Here is a 25,856-nt window from a genome sequence, read left to right as displayed (position 1 = left end):
CAAATCCTCCAATCCTGGCAACGTTTTTGTAAATCTTGTCCAAACCTTCTCAAGTTTCACAACATCCTTCCTAGAACAGAGTAATTCAAACTGAAAACAGAATTCCAGAAGTGGCTTATTCAATGTCCTGTCCAGCCACAATATGACGTCCCAGCTTCTGTATTCAATGCATTGACCAATAACGGAGAGCGTTAATGGAGTCCCATTTGCCAACGGTTCACCATCATCCCTCTAAATCCTCCCTCTTCATGTACCCAAACAGATGCCTTTTAAATGCTGCAATTGTACTAGCCTCCACCCCTTCCTCTGGCAGTTCATTCCATACATGCAATGCCCTCAACATGAACAAGATGCCCCTTTGATCCCTTTTAAATTTTTTCCCTCTCACCTTTTTATTGCACTCATCATACATGATGGAGTGTCCTTTCCGAGTTTTCACGTCGCTCGTCGACAAAAGACAAACCCCTATCCAGCGAAACCACAGCTGAATGATCTAAAATGGGAACGATAAAACAAAAAAGGTAAAAAAAGTTAAAATAATAATGCGAAGCAGAATCTCAAGCGAGGACAAAGATGAGCTAGGATTATTTACCGTATTGACTAGGTAACCACTCATCATTTGTTGTGTATAGCGTGCCCTGTTGATTAAACTAACACCAGATTACCCCCCACCAATTACCTTAGTGATCTAAAATACTACAACTTTATTACTAAAACAGAAAAAATTAAAATATTAAACTAAAAATTAGTTAAAACCAACTAAGAACTATAGAAGCATTAAAAACATTAAAAACCTTAAGATTTCCAACCTAAAACTTAAATAAATCGAAGGGAGTTATTAAGAGTCCATAAAAGTCCGGAGGAGCTCGAGAGTCAATGACAAAGACAAGTTTGCGACATTCTGTGCAAAGGATTTAAACTTCGCGATCCCGAGGGTCTTCATCAAATCTGAGTTCTTTGAAAACCATTTCCCTCGGGCTCCCATCACAAACCCATAGAAGGATACTTTTCCTTTACCGATAAGGTCCATTATCTCCTTCTCAAGATGTTGATATTTCTTTGTCTTTTCGTCCCAGGCCCCTTCGAGGGAGTTTATTTGGAGATCAGACCTAACTGTTACATCTATGACAATTATCTGCTGCTCCTTCGCCACGATGAGGTCCGGTATCCAGAGTTTCCCGGCCTCATCCTTAATGCTAGGTTCCACATATATTGTCCACCCGTATTTCTTGATATATTTAACTAACTCCTCAACTATTCTGTTGTGTCTCTTAATCCTCATATTTTTAACAAAGGGACACCAACCAGAAATATGTGCTATTGTTTCCGAGGGATCATTACATCTTCAGCAACTTTTGATGTTAAATGGCCTGCCATACGATAATGTCGCCCTTGTTGGATATAAATTCGTTCGTAATAACAGTGAATTAATCACTTTGGACGTTCTCATAGAGTCTGTCCTCTTCAACCAGTTATTGGAGATACTATCGTTCTTGTAGTAGTGTGCCCCTGCCCCTTGACAGGGGAGGGCCATCCATTTCTGTACTTCTATAGTTCTCCAACTTGCGTAGTTAGAACTCGCAAATTCTTCCATCCCTTCGTCTTCTTCCATAATGGTATCTCCAACATTCGACCCTTGATTGATACACGGATTCCAAATGTTCTCCAATACCTTTAAACTACTCATTTTCCGCATCTTCTCCTTCACACTACTGCCTTCAAAATAAAATGAGGCATGTAATATTTCATCCGTCGAATTCTGTAGTGTACCATACTTCCTCAGAATCGAAATCGGTATGAATACTGACAGACGATTTAATGCCAGGCCACCATCACGGGCTTTTGCACAAAGCACCCCGTCCGTAATAGATTGAGGAAGATGTAAGATTTCCTTCACCGCATTTTTAATAATATTATCTAGTTTACTAAGATAGTTAAGAGAAACTTCCGCTAAAGTGAGATAAAAATACAGTCGAGGGAAAAAGTATGTTTTTAAGATCCCAAGTTTCTGGCCAGGTTTTAGAGGGGACCTTTTTAAATTCTCCACCCATTCCTCTAACTGCTTTTCCCATTCGGTGTTACTGACTCCCACCCATGGGTCAATTTTGGCCCCAAGATACTTGTCAGTAGCACCCTGTTCTATAAACTGTATAATCCCCCCATTAATACTCCAATTTACTACATCGTTATATATAAAAGTTTTATTTTTATGGGTAAGATAAAAGCCCTTGGTTTTATTAATATTAATCCCCATTCCGGTATTATTACAAAATTTCTCCACTATTTTTAAATTGCACACCATTCCCTCATAAGTTTCACTAATCAAGGCAATGTCATCTGCGAACGCAAACGCTGCGCAGTGACAACCATTTCCATCCTCCCCAAGGAATATTCCTTTTTGTTTCTCTTCAATTGTGCAAAGTAAAGGATCCATAACTATGTTAAATAAAATTGGTGATAAAGCATCACCCTGTTTTACCCCCCGTAAAATGGGAATATTCCCAGTTTTACAGTTAGAACCCTCTACTTGGGTAGAATTATTATCATATAAGTCTATTATCAATTTAATAAATAATACCGGAAGGTGAAGCCTTCTTAATGCAGTAATAATTAATTTGTGTCCTATCGTGTCAAAAGCTTTTGCCAAGTCTATAAAGACTACAGCTAAATTTTTCTTCCTCTTCTTGACACCTTTCATAATATTCTCAAGGATTTTAATATTTTCCTTGCATCCTGAGATACCGGACATAAAACCTTTTTGACGTTTGTTTAAACTTATTACCTTATTAAGCCTACCTGCCACGATTTTAGTAAAAAGTCTGAGCAGGATTGGCCCGATAGTTATTGGCCTCCAATTATCTATATCTTTAAGTTTATCTTCACTGCTCACTTTTGGGATTAATACTGTTCTACTAGTTTTTAACCTATCTGGGATCCTGCCACTTTGTAGCCAAATGCTATACACCCTAGGCAGTATTAAATTATCTTTATTAAAGACTTTAATAATCTCCTTTAACGTTACCCCATCTGGTCCTGCGGCGGTGTTCACGTCCATCGCCCTTAAGGCCTGATCGACTTCTTCCACCGTCACAGGACCAGATGGAGCAACATCCATGGATTCCTCTCTTTGATTTTTGTATTTGGCAAAACCCCTTAAACTATTTTTCTCATTAATAGTCATTAGTTTTTCTTTAAAATATTCCTCCAGTTCCTTCTCGCTTAGGGGACATTTACTATTAACCGGGGCTCCCATTAAATTTCTTGCCAAATACTGCCTTTTACTTTTATACAAGACTTGTGCCTCTTTAAACTTCCCTTTTTTCCCCACTATATCTCTTTAAAGCATTGTTTACCTTCCTATCTTTCTTTCGTCCATTCTCCTTAGTTTTGGTTTTTATTCTATTATTACCACTTATTTTACTCTTCCTATCATCCTCCTTCCTCTGTCCTAATTTACCTACAATCTCCCCCATAATCTTATTAAACTCTTTGCAACCATTTTTACCCTTCTTCAGGTCTTCCTCCATTATTTTTATCAAATCTGTAATTGAGCTATTTGGACATTCCCTAACATCAATGATGTCCTGATTCTCCTCTTCTACGCTCCTATCGGGTATCAGGTCACTTTCAATTCTATCATTATCCTCTCCTTCCTCTTCATCAATACTGTTGGGGAGCTCCTCTAAATTTAAATCCTTCTTACTAGATTTATTTTTCTTGTTTATTAATCGTCTCTTGTCTGATATTTGTTTTGCAGTTTTAGACCCCATCCTATCCGTTATCAACTTATTAATGTTCCTGCAACCACTAAATTCAGAATCCAATTGTTGCAGCATTTCAGTTTCCTCTCTGGACCATATACCCCTTTTATTTCCATCGTTATTCCCTATTTTATCCGCCTTACTCCCTTTCCTTTTCTCATTTCTTAAACTAGGGTGTGCATGCCTTTCATGCTGTCCCAGACCTCTGGCCGATTTAAATTTTAATGAGCACAGCTCACATTGAAAGGGTTTCTCTGAATCTTCCTCTACATTCCTATCATTAACGTTACTACAAATACCTCTACTACCATCCCCATCTCTTTTACATTTCGGATAGTGGCACGCTACTGCCTGATAACTACCCTCCCATTTACATTTGCTACACCTTATCCTAACCGATTTAATCCCTCGACATACTTTTAAATGCTTTCTAAATAACCCAGTAGTATTGTAGATGTTATTACAATAACTACATTTAAAATCTTCTATAGGGTAATTAATTATAATTTCTAATTTATTAGTTTCTCTATTGGACGGGTGGTATAATCCTACCCTCATCTTCCCCCTCTTGTCTCTCTAAAACTCCACTTCGATTAAAATTAAAGGGCCCTTTAAAATTCGAATTAAAAATGATCCGGCTCTTAAATGGACTTGGCTGTAGAGGGGCCTTCTCTCCCAGCACTGTTTTTCGAATTTTGTCACTATTCTGGACTATCTTAAAGGTTTCCTCGTGCCTGCCCGAGGACAACCTTGCTGGAATAATTCGTAGGGTCTCATCCGTCTGTGTCTGAATTGAGACGGATTGTACATTCCGATATTGGCTCGCACACTTTACACACGGAGCCGCCAAAAGCCACCGTGCGGGGCGGTTATTTACCCGGTCTCCCACCCAACCGGATACTTTGGTATCAGCCATAACGCCTTCGCCAAAATTTTGTTTCCCGTAGACCGACAGGTCACCAGCCGTCTCGTATCTTTTCTACCAGGTCGTATTAGCCGAACTATATCGAGTAATGCTCAGACAACGGTTAAAACGATCAAGCCGCCGTGGCGCAAAGCACCAGTAAAATCAGGTTAAAACCAAAGATAAAATCGATGGTAACACACTGATAAAACTAGACTAAAACGCCACTAAAACAGTTAAAATCGCCCCCGTCAAGAGCTTCCTCGTATAGTCCGTTGCCAGGGGGAACCACGAGGAGGTTCGACCTAACTTTGCACTCGGTAAAATACGTAAAAACGAATGCAAAGGTGATTACGCAGACACCGGTCTGAGACCAAAAGCATAAAAACACTGTAGTCACATCCCCCCTTAAGCCTGTACCCTCTAGTTCCGGACCCACCGAACTTGGGAAAAAGTCCCTGACTGCTCACCTTATCCATGCCCTTCATGATTTTAGAAGATCACCTCTCAGCCTCCAAATCTCCAGGGAAAATAGTCCCAGCCTATTCAACCTTTCCCAATAGCTCAAACCGTCCATCTCCGGAAAAGTCCTTGCAAATGTTTACTGAACCCTTTCAAGTTTCTCAACATTAATCCAAGAACAGGGAGATTGGAACTGACAACAGAATTCCAGAAGGGCCTTCATCAGTGCCCTGTCCAGCCACAATATGACATCACAACAGCTGCATTCAATGCATTGACCAATAACGGGGAGCGTACCAAATGCTGCATTCACTCCCCTGCCTACCTGTGACTCTACTTTCAAGGAACTATGAACCTGCACTCCAAGGTCCCTTTGTTCAGCAACGCTCCCCAGGACATTACCATTAAGTGTATAAGCCCTGCCCTGATTTGCCTTTCTAAAATACAACAGCTCACATTTATCCAAATTGAACTCCATCTGCCATTCCTTGCTCCAGTGGCCCATCTGATCAAGATCCTGTTGTATTCTGAGCTAACCTTCTTCACTGTCCATGACATCTCCAATTTTGGTGTCTTCTGTAAACCTACTGACCGTACCTCATATATTCACACCCAAGTCATTTACTTAAGGGCCCAATATCCATCCTTGCAGCACACTGCTGCTCACAGACCTCCAGTCCGCAAAGCAACCCTCCATCATCATCCTCTGTCTCCTACTTTCAAGGCAATTTGGTAATGGCTTGCTCTCCCTGCATTCCATGTGATCTAACCCTGCTAACCAGTCTGCTTTGTGGAACCTTGTTGAATGTCCATATAAACAACATTCACTGCCCGGCTTAATCAATTTTCTTTGTCACTTCAAAACAGTCACTCAAGTTAGTGAAACACAATTGTGCATGTACAAAGCCACAGTGAGTCTCCCTGATCATTCCTTACCTTTCCAAATAGATGGATATCCTGTCCCTCAGAATCCCTTCCAACAACTTGCCTGCCACTGATTCAGGCTCACTGTTCTCTTGTTCCATGGCCTCTCCTTACCACCTTTTTAAAATAATGGCACCTCACCTGTCGTTATGAACGATACAAATATCACAGGAGAGGCCCAACAATCAGTTCCCTAGATTTCCAGAAAGTTCCAGGATACACCTGATCAGGTTCCAGGGCTTTATCCACCTTGATGCGATTTAAGACATCCAGTACCACCTCCTCTGTAACATGGACACTTTTCAAGTTATCACTGTTTATTTCTCCAAACTCTCAAGCTTCCATATACTTCTCCAGTAAAAATGACGAGAAATATTTGCATATATTTCACACCCTCTGTGGGTCCATAGGCAGCCTTGTTGACCTTTAAGGAGTCACGTTGTCTGGTCCAGTTAATCTTTTGTCTGTGATATATTTGTTTCATCTCTTTGGATTCTATTCCAGGACATCCCAGAAAGGCGTACTTCACAGACCGTAATTTTCCCCTGACTAGATCAACAATGCCTTCCAACACATACCCTCCACTTCCCGCACCTCTGCCTTTACCCCACCCCTCCAGCCACAATAAATAACATAACCCTGTGGTCTTCACCTTCCATCCCAATAATCTTCAGATACAGTGCATTAACCTCTGTTATTTCTGCTACCTAAAGTCAGACACCACCACCAGAGACATATTTCCATCCCCAACCCTATCTGTGTTCCGCAGAGACCATTCCCTCTGCACCTCCCATGTTCGGTCCACACCCTCCCACCAACGCACGCTCCACACCCTTGACCCTCCCTTGCTGCCATGGGAGATGTAAAACATGCGGCCACGCCTCCCTCTGACCAAGACCCCAAAAGGATCTTTTCACATCAGGCAGAGATTTGCCTGCACATCCCAAAACCTCATCTACTGCATCTAGACACTATGGAAAATTCAACATGGTTCATCCAACTAACCTACACATCTTTGGACTGTGGGAGGAAAATGGAACACCCTAAGGAAATCCTCACAGACACTGGGGAGAATGTGCCACCTTGAACACAGATAGTTGCCCGAGGCTGGAATCAAACCCAGGTCCCTGGTGCTGAGGAAGCAGCGCTAACCACTGAGCCACAATACTGTGGGGTCTTCGGTGCTGATGTGCTGCCCCACTGATACCTCAGTCACTCACCCTGCCTCATTTCCTAAGAGGCAGTGATGATTTAGTGAAATTATCACTAGACAGTTAATCCAGAGACCCAGATAACGTTCTGGGGACCCGGGTTTGAATCCCATCACAGCAGATTTTGGAACGTGTATTCAATAAATATCTGGAAAAAATAATCTAGTGACGACAAGGAATCCATTGTTAATTGTTGGAAAAACCAATTTGGTTCACTCATGACCTTTAGAGAAGGAAAATGCCATCCTTAGCTGGTCTGGTCTGCATGGGACTCCAGACCTATAGCAATGTGTCTGCTCTCTGGGTAAATGCAGCAATAAATGCTGTCCGAGCCAGTGACAGCCTCATCCTGTGAATGAAGAAAACACGTCAGGTTTTGTTCCTTCTCTAGTAGGAACATCCTACAAACTGATTTTGAAATGTTCTCGTACACACTGAACAAATACCTTTCCATCCAAGCCCTTAACACAACAGCACTCCGAGGCTATGTTAGTAAAGTTAAAACCACTTATCATTGCATCCATATTATTCTTACAGATAACTGAGGTCTCCTGGTAAAATTGTGTCTCAATTCCCAGCTGACTATTGGGAGAGAGTCTATAATACAATCCCAGTAAGATGGTCATTCCTTTCTTATTTCTCAGTACCAACCAAATAACTTGCCTGGAGGTATTCCCAGGAATGTCCTCCCGAACCCAGCCAGAATGCTATCCCTAATCAAAGATGCCGCTCCCCCGCTCTGTTTCTCTCTTTCTATCCTTGCTATAGCATCTATACCCTGGAACATTAAGCTGCTAGTCCTATCCATCCCTGAGTGATGCCTCTGTAATTGCTGTAATATTCCAGGCACATGTTCAAAACCATACCCTGAGCCCACCTGCCTGACCTGTCAGGTCTCTTGCACTGAAATAAATGCAGTGCAACTGGTCCGTCCCACCTCATTCTATGACTTGCTCTTGCCTGCCTTGACAGTCTGACCGGTGAACAGTACCAGCCTCAGACTCACCTCTTTTCTCACTATCTCTTTAGGTTTACCCCGACTCCCTCACTGGTTTAATGCCTCCCAAGTGGCACTAGCAAATCTCCCTGCTCGTCAGGACCCCATGCTTTCCCCTTCCTCTGCAATTGGTACCAATGTACAATGTCCTCCCAATGGTTAATATCCCTTTTGAGAATATTCTGCTCCCTGTGAGAGACACTGGCACCAGGGCAGCACCACCCCATTCTGATGTCTCACTGTCAGCTGCAGCAACGGCAGACTGTGCCCCTGACTAGAGAGTCCTCTATCACCATCGATCGTATGGAACTGGATATACCTCATTATGTTAGAAGCCAGTCTCAGTCCCAGTAACTTGGCTGTCAGTGCTACATTCGCCTGAAAGTCTATTACCACCTACATTTTCCAAAACAGTATACTTGTCTGAGATGGGGATAGCCACAGGAGACTCCTGCAGTACCTACCTACCCCTCCTAGCTTTCCTGGACGTAACCCATCCACCTGACTGTATCTACAAAATCCTGCAATCCTGAGACTGCCACCTATCAAATTCCCGAGCTCCTATCAATTCGTCACTGCCTTTAATCACTCCTCCACCAATCCATGCGATCCAATAGGATTTGCAATCACACTTCCTGCAGACATGATCATCAGGATCATTGAAACTCTCCCTAATCTCCCCCATCCGACAGGAACAGCACGCCACTCTACAACAGGCCATCTCTCCGCCTTAACAACCTACAGACCAAGACAAAGGCACAGTCTTACTGCTTGATAAATACTGCCCGAGAATAACTTAATGCTTACATTTCATATCTTAAACATTTAATCAAGAGACCGTAAGACATTAAAAAGAAATCCTCACCTGACTCATGATTGTAGATTTAATAAAATAAAACTGACTAAGATTGATATTTGAAGAGACTGAAACTCACTGAGCTGATCCCCAGCTCTGAGTACTTCCAAGGGGGAGGTCCTCTGAGGGCAGCTGTGAAATGTCACTGTTTCTCTTCTCTGCCCACTCCATTAACTTCACAGCAAGTCAGCTCAGAGAGGTCATTGCTTGGTTTTATTCACTTGGGGTTGCCTTTGCTGCCCAGACTAGTATTTATTGTCCCCCTTTACTTGTCTTGGAGAAAGTGGTGGTTAACCGCCTCCCTGAAATGCTGCAGTCCATGTACACCACAGTGATGTTTGGACAACAATCCCCCTCTAGCCCCACAACCGTCCCTGTCTCTGGAAGCCCCTCCCCCTTCAGAAATTACATTTCTGTGGCATAAGATTTTTATTTGGATTCATTTTTGTTTAATAAACTCCCTCCCCCCACTAAAAAAAAGTGAAATATTTCGCCCCCAAACAAATCTGTTGATTGACCTTTTGGAGAGGCCGACACATGGACGTTGCAGTATTTTATCTCAAATTGTACACGTAGAATGACAGAACATTCTTTTAAACATTGCTAAAAAGGGAGGCAATGGCTTAATGGTATTCCTGCCAGATGAGTGACATGTGCAATGTTCCGAGGATTAGGGATAGAATCCCAACATGGCTGATGGTGGCATCGGAATTCAATACAATCTAGAGTGAAAAGGCGAATGATGATCATGAAACTATTGTCGATTGTTAGAAAACCCATCTGGTTCACTCATGTCCTGTAGGGAAGGAAACTGTCATCCTCACCTGGTCTGGCCTACATGTGACTCCAGACCCACAGCAATGTGGTTAACTCTCAACTGCCCTCAGGAAAATACTTTAATAACTGTTAACAAATACCCCGCAGGTATCACTTAAAAACTGACTGTTCCCATTGGGAACACGTGAATTTCTGAACGGCCTGAACTAAAACGGAGTTTCAGCTTCACCTTCTCCCTGTCTCCCCTCGCTCTGTTTTCATCTAACTCCAAAACACTCATTGAGCCAAGCAGCCCTCACAGTGCAGCCCTGTCATTGTCATTGTCTGCTCACACCTACACTGCCCTCAGCCTCCTGTACTGTTCCAGTGTATCTCAATGGGAGCTCAGGGACAGCACCTCATCTTTCAATTCAGCCCTTTGTAACCCCAGAGTCAACATGGACCTCAGCAGTTTCTGAATGAACAGACAGTTGTCAGAATCTGAAACATTCCACCTGAAAAGGTACTGGAATTTGAGTCCAAAAGGACTTTTAATGGGAACATTGCAGGTAATTGAAAATATGAAGTTTACAGGTTAACATCATGAAGTGGGTGATTGGGTCTAATCTGAGAGTTCTTACAATGAGATGAGGTATTATTTGGATAAATCTGTACTCCCTGTCAGGGCAATATCTCCTTCCTCAGCTGCAGGGCCCAGAACAGAGCACACACCCAAAGGGTGATCCAACCACGATTTTGTACATCTTTCCGCTTTACAAAAATATTGGAGATATTTTCCCACAAACAGAACAAACCTTTCTCCTTCCACAGTTAAATGCCAATGATATTCAGATCCTGATGACTCCATTGACTGTAAAAACTTACTTTTGAGATCCCAACGTCAATTATTCTGATTTAATATCCTATGAAATGAATTCACAAAATACTCAGTCAATACAGGAAGAATATAAAGACATACTTTTTTCTTGGTATGTGCTTGATGTGTAAATGCCTCTCTTTAAATCGTACACACCCGCCCCATCCTAGGAAGGGGACATGTCCATGCCCCTCACTGTACCTTGCCCCCAATAAAGATGGCGGCCATATCCCAGGACCTATCACCGCCTGAGGGCCACAGCCATTTTCCCATCTGCTGCAAACTCGGAAAAGAGTTTCTAATTCAGACTAACAACCCGCACAGAGTGTAATTAAAACTTCCCAGTCTAAAGTGACTCATTATCTACCTGTCTCCGAGGCCACTCTCCCCTTCCATGTTTGCCTCTCCCACATTCACCAACGGCCGAGTCACGTGACACTACAAAGGCGGAGTTACTGGTGACGTGTCATCCCACTGGCCACGCCCCACATTCACTCCCATTGTTTGGATGACCAGCTGGTTCCACTTGGTCCAACAGTCCCACCCCCTTTGCCTATTGGTCCGAAGCTTCCACCAATCAGCTGGACCCCATTGTGAGGTCAGTGGTGGGATCCTCCCCGTGCCTGAATCAAACCCGGAAGGTGGATGGATGGTGTCAATCAGGAACAACAAGCAGGAGGTGCTGGGAAAGCTCAGCAGGTCTGGCAGCATCTGGGAACAGGAATCTGTCCAGTGGGCCCTTCTTCAGAACCGATGGGAGCTGGGAAAATTAGGATCCTGACAGTGTGGAAACAGGCCATTCGGCCCAAAAAGTCCACAGCGTCCCTCCGAATGGTATCCCACCCAGACCCATTCCACTACCTGACCCTATTACTATATGTTTCTCCTGACTAATGCACCTAACCTACACATCCCTGAGCATTATGGGAAATTTAGCTTGGCCAATTCAACAAATCTGCAGATCTTTGTACTGCAGGAGATAGGGGTTAAAGAGCAAATAATGGGCAGGTACAGAACCCAAAGAGAGACCAGTACATTTGGAAAGACAAAGGAGTGGATTATGATCAGGCTGGGATGGTGCATAGCTGTTAATGGAGGGGACAGGAACCGGTGTCTGGCAGCATCTCAGTGGTGGTAATGGAAATGGCAGAAGATGATCCACATTTTGCTGCAAAAACAGACCCCGAGCTTCCAGCTGCCTGTCACTTTAACACACGAGCCTTTGAAACCCATACATCCAACTGCAAGGATAGAACCCTCCCTAAGTTCTTACCTTCCACCCAGATACAACACATCATCCTCTGCCATTTCTACCACTTACAATCAGACCCCACCACCAGACTCTTAAGGAGTTTGACAGGATAAATCGTGACAGGATGTTTCCCATCATGGGGGAGTCTGAAACCAGCTTCTGGGTCAGTCACGGAATCAAGGGTTCCGCTTCAGATTCATCAAGTTTAAGGCGACACCGACGCGGGTAAGGGGTTTGAGTAGCAATGGAGCTGGGGGGAGGAGGAGACAAACAACGTTTCAGAGATTGGAATTCCTGGTGTTAGTGATTGTGTAGATACCTGATCAGAAGGTCAGCTTGGGGTTACAGATATGAGAGCAATATTACAAAGAGTGTAATTCTGCCTCAGAGTTCTCAGGGAGAGCGAGGGGCTCAGCAGTAAGGGAAAGGAATTTGTAAGGCAATGGGTTTAACCATTATAATGCTTCATTGGAGGAAACTGCACCTAATTGAGTAGTGGGAGGGTGCTAAGCAGTTTGATAACTGAGTAACAGTGGAGTAATGGAGAGAGATGATGGGGAGGGAGAGCTCTGCAACAATTACTGACTGAGCTGGTCCGGTCCTAAAGGATATAGCTGCTCAACTGAGTCTGCAGCAGGTTGTAAGGGAACCAACAAGAGGGAAAAACATACTTGATCTCATTGTTATGAATTGACCAGCTGCAGATACATCTGTCCATGACAGTATCGGTAGGAGCGACCATCACACACTCCTTTTGGAGACAAAGTCTTGCCTTAAAGTTAAGAAAAATCTCCATTGTGTTGAGTGGCACTATCACTATTCTAAATGGGATAGAATTTGAAGAGATGTTAGATCTTAAACCGGGTACCTCTGAGGCACTGTGGGACATCAACAGCAGCAGAACTGTACTCCAGCACAATCTGTAATCTCATGGGTTTGTACATCCCGCTCTCACCCATCACAACGGACAGGAAAGGAGGGCATGCCATGAGCAGCACCAGGCATACCTAAAAATGAAGTGCCAACCTGGTGAAGCTACCAAACAGGACCATCTGCATATCAAACAGCATCAGCAGCAAGCAATAGAGTGAAGTGATTCTACATCCAATGGATCAGATCAGAGCTCTGCAGTTCTGCCACACCCAGTTGTGAACGGTGATGGACAATTAAACAACTCACTGGAGGAAGCATCACAGATATCCCCACCCTTACTGATGGACGGGCCTCACATATACAAGCACCAGATACGACAACAGCATTTGCTCCAGAACTTGCCACCCACCAAGCCAAGTACCGCTCCAGCACTGGCATCGAACAACAATGTAGAACAGGCATGTTCAACACAAAAACACAGGGCAATCCAATCCAGGAAATTTCCCTCTATCAGTCCACACTCGATCAGCAGTAAAGTGATGGAAGATGTCACCAACAGGGCTACCACGCAGCAGCTGCTCAGCAACAGCCAGCTGAGTGACACTCATTCTCGGCTCCACCAGGGCCACTCAGCTCCCGATTGTGTTACTGCCCTGATTCACAACCTGACAACCAGCTGAATCCCAGAGGTGAGGTGAGGGGGACAGCCCAGTCCCACTCCAACACCACTATTTCTAGCTGATTCTACCCTTGTCTCAGCTCATATACTCTCATCCACCTTGTGTTATCTCCAGGCTTCAGTAGCTAAACACACTCCTGGCCAGCTTCCAACATTCAATCTCCCTGTCATCTCAAGAAAAACTAAATGTCTGCTACCCTAGTACTCCTTTGTACCAAAACTTGTTGAACCTTCAAAAAGCTCCTATTCATAATCAACAACATAGAGCCACAGAGATGTACAGCATGGAAACAGACCCTTCAATCTAACCTGTCCATGCCGACCAGATATCCCAGCCCAATCTAGTCTCACCTGCCAGCATCCGGCCCACATCCCTCAATTTAAAATTCTCACCCTTGATGTAATTCCTGGGTGTGATCATCCCTAGCTCGCTGTATCTCACACCCTTTGAGACCCCGACAACCCATTCTGTTCGAGACTCCCAATGATCTGTTAATTCATTACCTCACCTGTGTGGCTGCTTTTACAGTTGCCAAAACAACAAGGTCTGAAAATCCCAGCCAAAACCTCACAGGTCTGCTTTCCTCCTTTAAGACATTCCTCAAAACCTGCTTATTTGGCAATGCTTTTGGTCACCTGACCTAATATCATCCTTCTCTGGCCTTATGTCTAAAGTTCCCAATAATATTTTTGTGAAATTATAAGCAGGATAATGTAACTACAAACTGTTCTTGATTTGGACATTATCTTCAAATCATCACTGTTGCTGTAATGAATAATCTATAACATCTATTACCCAACCACATTGTGGGAGCACCTTCACCACACAAACTGCAGCTGTACAAGAAAGTCAAACATCACCCTCTCCCCAGGCAACAGGGCTTTGGCATTAATCACTGGGATCTGTGGAAGGAGAAACACAGTTGATGTTTCAGGGAGTGCAAAACGGATTACAGGGAATGAAAATGGTGCAGAATTTGAGAGTCAGAAATGGAAGGAAAATACACTTGCTTATTGGAAAAAGGAATTCTTGACTGTCAAAGATTTTCCAGAAAAATATTAATAAGCAGCACATGGTCAGGGGCTGGGCGGCAGTGAAAAGTTAACTTACTAAAATATCTGTAAAAGTTATAGTAAAATACTAAACAGACCAAAGATACACCCATTGTTCGAGACTGAGGAAGCTAGATATTAACAAAGTGGTCATGAGGGAGCCCAGAGATGAAGCAGAACAGTGTAAGTTGTTATGATCTCACAGTCATAGAGATGTATAGCACCGAGAAAGACCCTTCGGTCGAACTCACCCATGCCAACCAGGTATCTAAACCTAATCTATTCCCATTTGCCAGCACTTGGCCCATATCCCTGTAAATGCTTCCTAATCATATCATGTATCTTTTTAGATGCCTTTGACATGTTTTAGTTGTACGAGTCTCCACCACTTCTTCTGGCAGCTCACTCCACCCACTGCATGAAAGAATTGTCTGTTAGACCCCTTCGAAATTTTATCCATTCACCCTAAAGTAATGCCCTCTTCATCTGGACACCACCACTCCGGGGAAAACACCTGGTTCATTTACTCTATCCATGTCCCTCATGATTATATAAACCTCCATAACATCACCGCTCAGACTATGGCACTCCAGGGAAAACAGCCCAGCCTTTTATGCCTCACCCCGTAGCTCAAATCCTGCAACCCTAACAACATCCTTGTAAGTCTTTTTTGAAACCTTTCAAGTTTCACAGCACCCTTCTGATAGGAGGCAGGCCAGAATTCCACACACTATTCCAAACGTGGCCTAACAAATGTCCTCTACAGCAACATGACCTCCCACATCCTGTACTCAATGCTCTAACCAATAAAGGAAAATATACTGAACACCTTCTTCATCATCCTATCTACCTGTAACTTGACTTGCAAGGACTATGAACCTGCAGTCCAAGGTCTCTTTGTTCCGCAAACATCTCCAGGGCCTTGCCATTCAGTGTATACATCCTGTCCTGATTTGCTTTTACAAAATGCAGCACCTCACATTTATCTAAATTAAACCCCATCTGATCAATATCTCATTGTAATCCGAGGTAACCTTCTTCATTATCCACAATGCCTCCAATTTTGTATAACCTGCAAACTCATTTACGATACCAAATCATTTAAATGAATAATGAAACAAATCCAGAAATAAACACCCATTTCTCTGAGTTTGAATGTGCTCTGTGTAAATCCTGCCCAATGAATCTGTACCAGAGAAAGGCTGCACATGCGCCTGGCTGCACCTTGCCCCCTACAAAGCTGGCGGCTCCGCACGTGTCCAGTGAATTCTTGCCCCAAATAAAGATGGCGGCACGCACCCATGCCAGCAGCCACACTGAGGCAATTCCCCGTTTTCTGAAAATACGAGACTGGGATGTTCATATTTGTGTTTTCCGATGTGCACATTTTGTTTGTTAAACCTTTCCGCTCACACAGAACCTCTCTCACCTCCTGCGGTTCCACAGACAGCCTTGATGTTTGCAGGTACCTATTCTCTGCCTGGTTACTCGTTTGTCCTTAGTGTGTTTGTACAATCAGTTTGGATTCTCCTTAAACCTATTTCCTAAAGCTATCTCATGTCCCCTTTTTAACCTCCTGGTTTACCTCGAGTATACTCCTACTGCCCCTATACTCCTCTCGGGATTCACACAAACACAGCTCTCTGTACCTGCCATATGCCTCCCTCATTTTCTTGACCAGGTCCTCAATTTCTCTCAACAGGCAGCATTCTCTACACCTCCCAGCCTTGGCCTTAACAGGAACATACTATCTATATACTCTCATTGTCGCAGGCCTATGGAGGCAATGGCAGATGAGGACAGAGAAGCAATCATTCCCAGTAAAGAGGCAATGTTGGGAAAGATAACAGCCTCAAGGTAGCTGGGTCTCCTGGCCCTGATGGAATGCATCCCAGGGACTAAAGGAGATGGGGGCGGGGGGAATAACAAATAGACCTCATGATAATTCACTAAAATTTGTTGGATTCTGGGATGGTTTGGACAGACTGGAAGCTGCAAATTGGCACCACTATTTTTCAAAAAGGACCCGTTAGCTTCACTTCTGTAGTGTAGAAAATGTTTGAATCTCTCAAGGAAGTAGTGGTGAGGTATCTGGGTAGAAATTGTCTCCTTTAGCAGACACAGCATGGATTCATGAAAGGCAGGTCATGTCTAACACATTTACTGAAATTATTTGAGGATACGACGAGTGCGTTGGACAAGGCAGATTCGGTGGAGGTGGTGTACCTGGATTGCCAGAAGGTATTCGATAAGTTGCCACACAAAAGGCTGCTGTATAAGGTAAAGATGCACAGCATTATGGGTAATTATCATTGATACAGGATCGGTTCACCAACAAAAAATAAAGAATGGGGATAAACGGGTGTTTGGATTAGTGTTGGCTCTACAACTGTTTGCAATTTACACAAATGTTTTGGACTTGAGGACCAAGTGTACGGTGTCAGAGTTCACATTTGATACAAAGATGAGCAAAGTAATGTCTGCAGAGGCCACTGTCAGTCTGCATAGGGATACAGATAGGTTACGTGAGTGGGTAAGGATCTGGCAGATGGAGGTCATCCATTTTGGTCGGACTAACAACAAACTGGATGATGAAATGGTGAAAACATGCAGCAGGCTGCTGTGCAGAGGGAGCTGGGTGTCCTTGTGCATGAATCACAGGAAGCTGGTTTGCAGGTACAGCAGGTAATTAAGGCAGTGAAGGGAATATTGTCCTTCATTGCTAGAGGGATGGTTATGCTGCAGCTGTACAGGGGGCTGGGGAGGCCACACCTGGAGTACTGTGTACAGGTTTGATCCCCTTACATTAGCAAGGATGTACTGACACTGGAGGGAGTACAGAGGAGGGTCACTAGTTTGAGTTGGGAGTTGAGAGGGTTGGCGTATGTGGAGAGATTGAGAAAACTGGTTCTATCGTCATTATAATTTAGAAGAATGGGAGGTTGGAGAGGAAACAAATAAAATTATGAAGGGAATAGAGAAGATAGAAGCAGGGAGGCTATTTCCACTGGGGGCAGGTCAAACTACAGAGCATTACCTCAAAATAAGGGGAGCAGATTTAGGACTGAGTTCAGGAGGAGCTTCTTCAGCTAAAGGGTTGTGAATCTGTGGCATTCCCTGCTGAGTGCAACATTTGACGTTATCAACTTGAATGCCTTTAAGGCAAAATGTGAATATGTGAACAGGAAAGGAACTAAGGGTTATGGTAGGAGAGCAGGAATGTGGAGCTGAGGCCATGAAAAGATCAGCCCTGTTCTTATTGAATGGCAGAGCAGGCCGGAGGGACCAGATGAAAGTTCTTGCCTTGTGCAATCAAAATTGGCCTTTGTCCAATTCAGAACCTTAGCTTTTAGATCTGGTATATTATTTTCTGTAACTATTTTAAAACTAGTAGAATTATCAGAGACTTTCAACAGTGTGGAAGCAGGTCATTCAGCCCATCACATCGATACTGACCTGGAGAGCCTCCTAACCTCCCTCGGTAACATTGTCTTTCCGAAGGCCATCCAACCTGCACATCCCTGAACATTATGGGCAATTCAGCCTGGACAATCCACCCAACCTACACATCCCTGAACACTGTGGGCAATTCAGCCTGGATAATCCAACCTATCCTGCACATCTTTGGACTGTGGGAGGAAACCAGAGCACTCACACGAAATCCATGCAGAAAACTCCAATAAGGTGATCATCCCTTTCTTATTTCCCAGTTCCACCTAAATAACTTCACTGGGCGTACTCCCAGGAATATCTTCCCTAAGCAAAAATATAATGCTATCCCGAATCAAAAATGCCACTCCCCCTCCTCTCTTATCCCCCTTTCTATTCTTCCTATAGCATCTATACCCTGGAACATTAAGCTGCCAATCTTATCCATCAGAGTGATGCCTCTGTAATTGCTATAATATCCCAGTGCCATGTTCAAAACCATACCCTGAGCTCATCTGCCTTCCCTGTCAGGCCTCTTCTATTGAAGTAAATGCAGTGCAACTGCTCAGTCCGACTTCATTCTGTGCCTTGCCCTTGCCTGCCTTGACTATTTGACTTCTGAACTGTACCAGCCTCAGACATACCTCTTTTCTCACTATCTCCTTGGGTAACACCCACTCCCTCACTGGTTTAATGCCTCCCAAGTATCAGCAGCAAATCTCCCTGCCTCGATATTAGGCACCTTCCAATTCAGGTACAATCCATCCTTCTTATGCAGGTCAATTCTACTCCAGAGGAGATCACAATGATCCAAAAAATGTGAATCCTTTTCCCCTGCACCAGCTCCTCAGCCACTCATCCAGCATCTCCTCCTCCTCTGTAATATGGACATTTTTCAAGATGTCTCCATTTATTTCCCCACATTCTATATCTCCCATGTACTTCTTCACAGTAAACACTGATGCAAAACACTGGTTTCCTATCTCGCCCATCGCCTGCAGCTCCACACAATGGCTGTCTTGCTGATCTTTGAGGGTCTCTATTTTCTCCCTAGTTAGCCTTTTGTTCTTCATGTATTTATAGAAGCCCTTTGGATTATCCTTAACCCTATTCACCAAAGCTATCTCATGTCCCTTTTTTGCCTCCTGATTTCCCTCTTAATCATACTCCTACTACCTTTATACTCAAAAGGACTTTTTGGATTGGAATAAATGCAAAATATAACATCCTGACAAAACAAATGAGAATGAGGGTGGGACTTACACTCAATAAAAATAGGGCCTTGAGTAGTGATATGGGAACAAAGAGACCGAGGGCTTCACGTCTTTGAAGTTTGTGTTATATGCAGACAGGTGGTTAAGAAGGCGCTTAGCACACTGACCTTCATTGTTCAGACCTTGGAGTACAGGACTTGTGACGTTATGTTGAGGATGTACAGGACGTTGGGGATGCCTCTTCTGGAATACTATGTCCAGTTCTGGTTGTGCTGTTATAGGAAGGATATTATTAAATTGGAGCAGGTTCAGAAGAGATCTACCAGCATGTTGCCATGAATGGAGGGATTGTGTTCTAAGGAGAGGCTGGATAGGCTGGGAATTTTTTTTCACTGGCGTGCACGAGGTTGAGGGGTGACCTTATTAGAGGTTTATAAAATCAGAAAGCGTTTAGATAAGGGGGATAGCCGGGGGAGAGGGGGATTCAAAACTCGGGTGCATTCATTTTGAGAAGAAATGAGAAAGATTTGAGAAAAGACATTAGGGTTTTTAAAAAAATTATGCACGTGAAATGAACTTCCAGAGGAAGTGGTAGCTGTGAAGGCAATTACAATCTTTGAAAGACATTCAGAGAAGTACATAAATAGGAAATATTTGGATGGATGTGGACCAAGCGGAGGCAGTTACAATTAGTTCAGTTTGGAATTATGGTCGGCATGGACTGGTTGGACCACAGGGCCTGTTTCCTTGCTGTATAACATTATGACTCTAATCCTCACTAACTCTAAATTCCTCCATCCTTAACTCTCCCAATCGCTGTCATCTCATCCACCCTCACAACTTTTTCTTATTTATATAATTCCTCACCAGCCACAGAACGCTCCCTATCTCATGTCCTCCAGTTTCTCAAATCTCTGTGATATGTGCCTTTCTTTAGTTCCAGCCTTGAGTCTGCCCGCATTAACTACGATTGGTTGGACAACCTGGTCCTCCAGTACTGCCCTCTGGTCCTATTGGCCTGCGCTGACATCAATCATCCAGGGCCCACTGTGAGGTGAGTGGTGGGATCCTCCCTCTCTCTCTCTCTCTCTCTCTCTCTGCCCTGGGATGAGCTTCAACATTCACAGTCAATGGGGCAGTGTCACAGAGCACAGAGGCTGGGGGCTATTCAGCCCATTGGGGCTGTACCCTCTCCCTCTGGAGATGCTGCAAATCTTTCCCAATTCCCTTCCCATTTTCCCATGGCCCCCGAAATCTTCCCTTAAAATGTAAAATTCCAAATCTGTTTGAATAACTGCTGAGTCTGTCCAGCTGCCATTCAGACTGTTCCAGATGCTCAGAACATACTGAATAAAATAATGTTCACATATTGACATATTATTTGCTAATTACCTGAAAGTAGTTACTAAAATTGTGACATCGTTAACAATTCCCCTCTCTCTGCAAATGAAAATATCCTAGAAACAAATTTGTACTGGGTCAAAATCACTGCTTAACCTTCTCAGCTCCAAGGACAATTATCTGTGCTTCTGCTAGCTCTCCACAAAAGAGGAACACATCTTATCTTCATTTATTAGTGTCATAGAGATGTACAGCACAGAAACAGACCTTTGGTCCAATTTTTCCATGCCAACCAGGAATCCTCAACAAATGGAGCCCCATTTGCCAGCAATTGGTCCGTAGCATTTGAAACCCTTCCTATTAATGTACCCAATCGGATGCCTTTCAAATGTTGTAATTGTATCAGCTTCCAATCCTTCATCTGGCAGCTCATTCCACACACACACCACACACAGCTTGAAAACTTTGCCCCTTAGACCCGTTTTAAATCTTTGCCCTCTCAACGCAAGCCCATGCGATTTTGTTTTGAACCCACCTAACCTGGGGGGAAAGACCCTGGCTGTTCACCTTATCCACGCTCCTCATGACTTTATAAATCTCCATGAAGTCACCTCTCAGTCTTTGACTCTCCAGGGAAATTAACTCCGGTCTATTCAGCCTCTCCCTGTAGCCCAAATCCTCCAACCCTAGCAAAGACTGTGTCAATCTTGTCTGAACTCTTTCAAGATTCACAACATTCTTTCCAGAACAGGAAATTTCGAACTTAAAACATAATTCCTGCAATGGATTAATCAATGTGCTGTCCAGCCTCAACTTGACGTCCCAGCTTCTGCACTCAACGCATTGACCAATAAACATAAGCATACCAAACCCCACCTTCACTAGTCTGCCTATCTGTGACTCTACTTTCAAGAACAATGAACCTGCACTCCATGGTCTCTATATTCAGCAACATTCCCAAGGACTTTACCATTAAGTGTATAAGTCCTGCCCTGATTTGCCTTTCCAAAATCCAACAGCTTACATTTGTCTAAATTGAACCCAGTCTGCCATTCCTCGCCCCAATGGCCCATCTGGTCAAGATCCTGTTGTATTCTGAACTAACCTTCTTCACTGTCCACTACACCTCCAATTTTGGTGTCTTCTGTAAACCCACTGACTATATCTCATATATTCACATCCAAGTCAATTATTTAAGGACCCAATATCCATTCCTGCAGCACACTGCTGCTCACAGGCCTCCAGCCCACAAAGCAACCCTCTTTCACCACCCTCTGCCTCCTACCTTCAAGCCAGTTTTGTATCCAAATGGCTAGTTCTCCCAAAATTTTATGTTATCTATCCTTGCTAACCAGTCTGCTTTGTGGAACATCATTCAGTGTCCATATAGACAACGTCCACAGTCTGCCTTCATCTTTATCAGGTCTTCAAAAAAAACTCAATCAAGTTAGAGAGAGAAATAATTTCCCACACACAAAGCCATGTTAACTACCCCGAATCATTCCTCATCTTTCCTAATACATATAAATCCTGTCCCTTAGAATCCCTTCCAACAACTTGCCTGCAACTGACTTCAGGCTCACTGTTTTCTTGTTCCCTGGCCTTTCCTTACCACCTTTTTAAATAATGGCACATGTCTTCCAGCACCTCACCTGTCACCAATGATGATATAAATATCTCAGGGAGGGGCACTGCCATCACTTTCCTAGCTTTCCACAAATGTCTGGGATACACCTTAACAGGTACCAGGAATTTATCCACCTTGCTACGATTTAAGACATCCAGTACGACCTCCTCTGTAATATGGTTAGGAGGCGGGCAGCAGTGGACAATTCATTTACAGAAAAGGTCTGTGAACAAAATAGTAAGTTACTAAACAAAGCAAAAATACACTCAGACTGAGGAAGCTAGATAATGAACAAGTGGACATCAAGGAGCTCAGAGGCGAATCAGAGCAGTGTTCACTTTTATGATCCCACAGTCAGAGATGTCTAGCACCGAAACAGACTCTTCAGTCCAACCCTTCTATGCCAACCAGATATTCTAACCTAATCTATTCCCATTTGCCAGCACTCGGCCGGCATCCCTCTGAACCCTTCCTATTCAAATGCCTTTGAAATGTTACAATTTTTGTTGCCCTTTAGGCTCCTGTTGAATTTCCCCCTCACACCCTAAACCTATATCCTCTAGTTCTGGGCTCTACCCCCCCCCCCGGGCTAAACACCTTGTTTATTTACGCTATCCATGACCCTCAAGATTAGAGAAACCTCTTCAACATCACACTCCAAGGAAAATGGCCACAGCCTACTATGCCTCTCTCTGCAACTCAAATCCTCCAACCCTGGCAACATCCTTGAAAATCAATTCTCAAACCTTTCAAGTTTCAGTGCCTCCTTCTGATAAGAGGGAGACCAGAAATGCACACAATATTCCAAAAGTGGCCTAACCAATGTCCTGTCCAGCTCCTTTACTCAACACTGACCAATAAAGGGATGCATACCAATTGCCATCTTCACTGTCCTATCTACCTGTGACTCTACTTTCAAGGAACTGTGAACCTACATTCCAAGGTCTCTTTGTTCAGCAAGACTCTCCAAGACCTTACAATTCAGTGTGTGAGTCCTGCTCGGATTTGCTTTTCTAAAATGCTGCACCTCACATTTATCTAAATTAAACCCTATCTGCCACTCCGCAGCCCATTGGCCCATCTGATCAATATCCCATTGTATTCTGAGACAACCTTTATCACTGACCACAATACCAACAATTTTGGTGTCACCTGCAAACTTACTAACTGTACCGCCTTTATTCACATCCAAATCATTTACATGAATGACGAAACAAATCCAGAGAGAAAAACAAAAATCCATTTCCCTGGGTGTGAATGTGCTCTGTGTAAATCCTGCCCCATGACTCTCTGTCAGGGAGAGCTGCACATACTCCCCTCTGAACTTTGCCCCCTACAAAGATGGCGGCTGCACGTGCCCAGTGAATCGTTGCCCCGAATAAAGATGGCGGCGCTTACTCGAGTCAATCGCGAAATTGCTGGTCAAAGCACAGCAGGTTAGGCAGCATCTCAGGAATAGAGAATTCGACGTTTCGAGCATAAGCCCTTCATCAGGAATAAGAGAGAGAGAGCCAAGCCGGCTGAGATAAAAGGTAGGGAGGAGGGACTAGGGGGAGGGGCGATGGAGGTGGGATAGGTGGAAGGAGGTCAAGGTGAGGGTGATAGGCCGAGTGGGGTGGGGGCGGAGAGGTCAGGAAGAGGATTGCAGGTTAGGAGGGCGGTGCTGAGTTAAGGGAACCGACTGAGACAAGGTGGGGGGAGGGAAATGAGAAGCTGGAGAAATCTGAATTCATACCTTGTGGTTGGAGGGTTCCCAGGCGGAAGATGAGGCGCTCCTCCTCCAGCCGTCGTGTAGTTGTGTTCTGCCGGTGGAGGAGTCCAAGGACCTGCATGTCCTCGGTGGAGTGGGAGGGGGAGTTAAAGTGTTGAGCCACGGGGTGATTGGGTTGGTTGGTTCGGGCGGCCCAGAGGTGTTCTCTGAAGCGTTCCGCAAGTAAGCGGCCTGTCTCACCAATATAGAGGAGGCCACATCGGGTGCAGCGGATGCAGTAGATGATGTGTGTGGAGGTACAGGTGAACTTGTGGCGGATATGGAAGGATCCCTTGGGCCTTGGAGGGAAGTGAGTGTGGAGGTGTGGGCGCAAGTGGAGGGAAGTGAGTGGACATCATCTATTGCATCCGCTGCACCCGATGTGGCCTCCTCTATATTGGTGAGACAGGCCGCTTACTTGCGGAACGCTTCAGAGAACACCTCCGGCCGCCCGAACCAACCAACCCAATCACCCCGTGGCTCAACACTTTAACTCCCCCTCCCACTCCACCGAGGACATGCAGGTCCTTGGACTCCTCCACCGGCAGAACACAACTACACGACGGCTGGAGGAGGAGCGCCTCATCTTCCGCCTGGGAACCCTCCAACCACAAGGTATGAATTCAGATTTCTCCAGCTTCCTCATTTCCCCTCCCCCCACCTTGTCTCAGTCGGTTCCCTTAACTCAGCACCGCCCTCCTAACCTGCAATCCTCTTCCTGACCTCTCCGCCCCCACCCCACTCCGGCCTATCACCCTCACCTTGACCTCCTTCCACCTATCCCACCTCCATCGCCCCTCCCCCTAGTCCCTCCTCCCTACCTTTTATCTCAGCCGGCTTGGCTCTCTCTCTCTCATTCCTGATGAAGGGCTTATGCTCGAAACGTCGAATTCTCTATTCCTGAGATGCTGCCTGCCTGCTGTGCTTTGACCAGCAACACATTTGCAGCTGTGATCTCCAGCATCTGCAGACCTCATTTTTTACTCAATCGCGAAATTAGGCATTTTCCGGTTTACTGCAAAAACGAGACTGTAAGTTTCAAATTTGTATTTTCCGATGTGCACCAAATGTTCGCAAAACCTCTCAGCCCAGACCGTCACCATTTCCCTCCCGCTTGCTGCTGTTTATTCCTTTCCTTACCGACAGCTCTCCACCCGCACAGCCGCGCTGCCGCGAGGATGATCACGTGGTATAATCAAGTCCCGCCTCTCATTCGCTCTGATTGGTCGGAGGGCCAACCGCCTCGCCAGGTCCTCCAGCCCCGCCCCTGTCCTTCCATTGGTCCGCCGCTGACATCAATCATCCGGGGATCTTTGTTGCCTGGAGCATGCGCACTGCTTCCTGGCTTTTGTTGCTGTTCATAAGTTACAAGAGTGAGGGACAAAGTTAAAAACACACAACCACCTGATGCAGCAGCAGCAGCGCCAGTGCTTCCAAATAAACCTGTTGGACTATAACCTGGTGTTCTGTGTATTTTAATTTTGTCCATCCTAATCCAACACTAGCACCTCCAAGTCACGAGTGAGGGAGGAATGTATAACATAAGAACTAGGAACAGGAGAAGGCCATCCTGCCCTTTGAGCGTGCTCTGCCATTCAACAAGATCGTGGCTGATCATTTCGTGGACGCAGAACCATTTATCCAAGTTCTCACCGTATTCCTTAATTAATTATTTCTTTTTTAAAAAAGCTACCTTAGCTTTAAAAACGTTTACTGAACGAGCATCAACTACTTCTCTGGGCAATGAATTCCATTGAGGTTAAGAAGTTCCTTCTCAATTCATTCCTAAATTTGCTGCCTCTAATCTTGAGTTGATGCCCCCTTGTCCTAGATTCACCTGCCAGTGGAAACACCCTCTCTACTTCTATTTTATCCATTTCATTCATTATT

General features: G+C 44.5%; 1 long non-coding RNA gene across 2 annotated transcripts; it reads right to left on the bottom strand.

The window, feature by feature from the left end:
• Positions 1 to 394: 394 nt before the first annotated feature.
• On the bottom strand, positions 395 to 25,137 carry LOC132812441 (uncharacterized). Of its 2 annotated transcripts, none has more exons than XR_009643655.1 (3): positions 25,107 to 25,137; positions 14,349 to 14,455; positions 395 to 493 (listed from the first exon to the last, which is right to left on the bottom strand). It is a non-coding gene; the product is annotated as an uncharacterized LOC132812441 (long non-coding RNA). The 2 variants fall into 2 exon arrangements; XR_009643654.1 differs by lacking the exon at positions 25,107 to 25,137 and adding an exon at positions 19,416 to 19,515.
• Positions 25,138 to 25,856: the final 719 nt, after the last annotated feature.

The sequence above is a fragment of the Hemiscyllium ocellatum genome, unplaced genomic scaffold, assembly GCF_020745735.1.
Source record: "Hemiscyllium ocellatum isolate sHemOce1 unplaced genomic scaffold, sHemOce1.pat.X.cur. scaffold_270_pat_ctg1, whole genome shotgun sequence".
NCBI classification, from domain to species: Eukaryota; Metazoa; Chordata; class Chondrichthyes; order Orectolobiformes; family Hemiscylliidae; genus Hemiscyllium; species Hemiscyllium ocellatum.
The sequence above is the reverse complement of the archived record's forward strand: the minus strand, read 5'-3'. Positions and strand labels throughout refer to the sequence as shown.